We start from the raw sequence: 5,153 nt of genomic DNA on the forward strand, positions 1-5,153 counted from the left end.
AAGTTGTGTCGTAATGGAGGCGGATCCAGTTTGTGCAGCCGGTTAAAGACACTACGGGCATGTAAATGGAGAACGAAATTATAGTTATACCGAATCTCCTACACACAATACCAAGGTTACCAACTTTGGTCAGCTGACCGGAGTGAGACGTTCAATTCCCGTAAGATTTCTTTGCGCCAGCCTGAGAGTCTGAAAACACGTCACACCAGATGCATGAGAGATGGAAACCTGGGATATTCAGTCGAATCAGATCAAATATGATGCTAAGTTAGTACTAAGTTAAAATATGTTCCGGACTTGTAACATGCACCCATGATTTGGAACAGTCAGCAGGCTGTCTCTGGCCACGCCCCCTACACTCGGTCCGGCCCCTGGCTTTTCCTGAATTCTGATTCCTTTAGATAAACATTGACTTCATTGATATTGTTATTGATTTATCGACAGACCATCATACGTTTTAGACGTTATAATAACAACACTCTATTGATCCCCAAAGAGAGAAATTCTCTCCTTGCCTGCCCCCTCTTACTGTCCATGATACACAAGCACATATGTAGAAAAACGTCAGCTTGGAAGCCAAGGCTGGACTTAACCTACTCCTTAGGGTTCAACTGGAAACTGCCCCATGGCCGAGCGGTCTAAAGCCTCCTGCGCAGCGAAAATGGCCTTTCAAAGTAAGGGGTATTCTGTTCTCCGAAGTAAGGCGTGGGTTCGAATCCAACTTCCGACAAAAGTTCTTCAATCGCTACAGCAGAATTTGAGCCACTGATCGGCTTTAATTGCTTTGTTTTATTTTTGCGTTTCAGGCAAAACTACATAACACTTAAGAGGTGCAGGATGATCTGTCTTGCTCTCGCGAGGTTTTTGTACGACGTGACATGGTGACATAATGCAGCGGACGATAAAAATCTAACCACAATGCATTGCGTCAGGACCAGAATGTATTGCTTTAAGCCAGCGCTGTATGTGGGTACATGAAGTGGAAAGCACCCAATAACAAACATAACATTTAAAAAAAATCTACAAACTAGTGGGAATATAAAATAAAATAAATGTGTCTGGGCAAATTGGTAAGTTAAATTAAATCGTTTTAAGCAGTGTTAAGCAGTGTGTGGTTTTAAACACGAGTAGCATGTACCGTGTTGACGGCGCATGAACGTATCTTGGCAGCACATGTAAAACTTAGATTTGCAAGCGGGATGTGAAACAGCATTTAGGTGTTTAAAACAGCAATAGAGTGCGTGTTTGTTCACGCAGTTACAATGTTTAGTTGTTATTTCTGTGGAACATCAGTGCAAACCCTTAGGGAACATGTTTTACATGTCAAACTTCACCGTCATGAACCACGATGCGTGTTCAAGTGTGGCGCTACAGATTGCCACAATACGTTTCGTTCATATGGGGAATTTAAGGCTCATTTTTACCGTAAACATAACACAGATTCATATATTGATACTACAAATGCCCTTACGGTGTTTACGTGTAATATGTCTATGTGCCAGCGCCAATGTCGCGATGTCAGATCACTAACAGCTCACTTAAAGGAACATATAGCCGAAGGACGTGTTGTGACATGTCCGGTGACAGGATGCGACCATACGTTCACTGTGAGATCGTCGTTTACAGCCTACATGTCCAGGAAACACAGACAATGTTCTGTGGACAGTATAAGAGATCTTAATAAGGAGACAGTTTCTCAGTTTCTTGAAACTGAACCGTTAGTTACAGGCCCTACAGAGAGATTTAGTGAGACTGATGAAGGTGAAGTCCATCTTACAGAAAATTTCAGTGACCTTTTTCTTAGAAATATTTCTCTTTTCTACTTGAAATTACATGGGCAGTTTCTTCTGCCAGCATCAACTATACAAAATATTATTGAAGAGATGCTAAGCATACATGAACTAGGACAGACATATACTTTGAATAAATTAAGTGCATTCCTGAAAAGTGACTTAACTGAATTAACAGATGAGGTTATTGGTAGTATATGTGATGTTGTGAAGGAATCTGACCTTTTCACCATTAGTCATGAAGGACCAATGAGAACCAATTTTTCAAGAACTAGGGCTTTTAAACAGATGTTTAGATACACAGAACCTGTAAAGTTGTACTTAGGAAGGGATGAAACAAGGTCACAGAGGTTTGCCTACTATGTTCCATTGAAAGACACTTTGAGACATTTACTGGAGTCAGACTTATGGCAGAATTGTGCTGCACAGGGTACATACGTACCATACACTGATGTGCTTTGTGATGTCAGTGATGGTCAGGTATATAAAAACAATGAGTTCTTTTCTCAAAACCCATCATGTCTAAAACTAATTCTATATCAAGATTCTTTTGAGGCGGTGAACCCATTAGGTTCAGCAAAAAGCAGCACAAAGTAGTAGCTGTATATTTGTCTCTGGCTAATTTACCACCTCATCAAGTACAGACCACATGTCACTTGTAATGCTGTGTCAGGAAAAAGACTTCAAACACTTTGGCCATGACAAAGTTTTCTCAAGGCTCATTGCAGACTTAAAAGACCTGGAAGACAATGGAATAACGGTGGCAGAGGAAAAAGTTAAAGGGACTGTTTTGTGCATTGCAGGGGACAATTTGGGGTCTCATAATATCGGTGGATTTACAGAAAATTTTAGTTTTTCTGAATATTTCTGCAGGTATTGCCGGACAACCCGAACAGATTTTCAAACAGATCCAAATGCATTTTACAGTCTGAGGAACAACAAAACGTTGAAGGTATAATATCTGAGTTTTAATTCATTGAATTACTTCGATGTTTGTATGCCTGGCCTGCCACCTTGTTTAGGCCATGACATTTTTGAGGGTATCCTTTCCTATGATTTAGCCCTTTACCTGAAGTACTTCATCAAGCAAAAAAAGTGGTTCACTTATTCAATTCTGAATAGACGCATTAAGAAATTTAAGTACAGTGGCTCTGATGTGTTGAGTAAGCCATGTGCAGTAAACTCCAATGGAGTAAAGCTTTATGGTCAGGCTGTTCAGAACTGGAATTTTCTAAGACTTCTTCCTGTGATCATGTGTGACAAGGTGAAAGAGCCCACAGATGATGATTGGCAGTTGACCCTTCAGCTAAAAGACATTGTGGAGCTGATTTGTGCACAGAAAATTTTATTGCCAGAGGTTGCATACCTTGACGTTCTTATCCAAGAATATCTTGCTTGTAGATTTTCTTTCTTTCCAGGACATAGGTTAAAGCCTAAGCATCACTACTTGCGACACTACCCTGCACTGATTTTAAAGTTTGGTCCTTTGATCAGGTTGTGGACAATGCGATTTGAAAGTAAATAAGGCACCATGGCAACAACAGTCAGAACAGCATCCAGTTCACAGCTAGTTTAAAAAATTGCTTTAACGCAGAGTGATTACAGGAAATAGGTGTACTGCTTAATATTAATTAAATTATTAAAATGTGCTAATAATAGACATATTTGTCAGTCAGACATTGTGCTTTTTAAAGAGCAGAAGGGATACATTAAATTACGATTATATTGTCCTTACTGTATATATTTTTACATTTTTCCCCTCAATGATTGTCAAGTGATCACAATTCTTACTGTGCTTTACCCCTCACTTGATAGAGATGTACCAAAACTGAACATATAACTGGATTTCACTCAGAATAACCAGGCCTTCTTTTTGGACTCTTTATCCCTTTTTATTTTATCTTCGCTTTCCTCAAGCCAGGCATTTACAGGTGAAAAACCTTAAACCACAAAACACCAACTTTCACCAATCTATCTTATGAGCAAACACAAAATTTTACTTTAAATGCATATATATATATATATATATATATATATATATATATATACACACAAAATATACAATGAATGACCAATCTCAGCTTCAAATTTCCACACAATTATACATAACTTGTTCTGAATAAAATTCCTCCAAACATCAAAGTTTAAGATCAAACCACTGGGGAAACACATAAATGAGTTACTCAACGCAATAAATTGCAATGAAAAGCTAACCAATTAGACAATCGAACAATAGGTTTAACACTTCTGCCCATATGAATTATTAAAAGGAAAGTTCACCCTTAATACTTTTTTTTTTTCTTTTTAGCAATTTAATATTTAACTTTTAGATAAACTAAAAATAGAACCCCCCCTTTTAAACCGCATTAATGCAAACATCTGAATCAATAAAACAGCATTCCACATATTGTCATTAAGACACTTACAGCACACCATTTATTCCTAATACAGTCAAATACCACAACTCATATAATGTTACAAGCCAGCACCAGCGCCTCAATGCCTCATTAGCGCACCCCATTAAGAAATAAACCCCACTCGCAACAGGTAGTGCTTGCTACAAATAACATTTGCAACAAAGTCCAACACGCATGGTTCATGGTCTTACCGGCTGTCCGTTCAGAGTCTACTTTTCAGTACACAATCGCAGCACAGTTCCAGAAGCACTTGGTGTAGATTTGACCCTTTGCTTGTCGCGCTACCAATGCGTTTTGCCGACTTTATCCAAAATAAAGAGCAGGTGCGTCCGTTAATGCCTTCCCCTCGGGTGCACACAGGTGAGTAAACTTTGGTTCCGCATGACCACTTGCGTGAACGACGTAACCACTTGCTGGAATGACGTTCATCGCAAGAATGATATAAATATTTTCCCCCCTGACATATAATCAGTGTAAGCACACAAACACATTGGCCGGTTATCCTATTCATTCAGTTCCACGGACAGTGACCTGTGTTACTGTGCTGTGACATCTGGTTCCTTCATTGGCTCTGTATATTTCTATAAATGACTAAATGGCTCTGTTGTAGAAATTTCCAGCCAGAGACTTGGTTCCTATATAACGAGAAGATTTTATTTTTACTCGGACTGAGAAGCTACAGAAAATCATCTCTGCATGTGATCTCCCCTTTACTGCTCAAGCAGAGCACACGCACATCAGCAAGTGTCAAGGCAGCAAGTGCATACAAACAACTTCTCAGGGCCTTCAGGAAGAGTCAGACTGCGGTGTCATTCAGAGATACCATTGTCTAAGACTTGCACTAAAACATTCTATGCACTTGGGCATATTTAAACAAAGTAGTATGGTACCTATGTCAGAATCCATCCCTGCCTTGTCCTGTTCACATGTCACTGGCCATCCTATT

This window comes from Brienomyrus brachyistius, unplaced genomic scaffold (assembly GCF_023856365.1).
Source record: "Brienomyrus brachyistius isolate T26 unplaced genomic scaffold, BBRACH_0.4 scaffold402, whole genome shotgun sequence".
In the NCBI taxonomy this organism is placed as follows: domain Eukaryota; kingdom Metazoa; phylum Chordata; class Actinopteri; order Osteoglossiformes; family Mormyridae; genus Brienomyrus; species Brienomyrus brachyistius.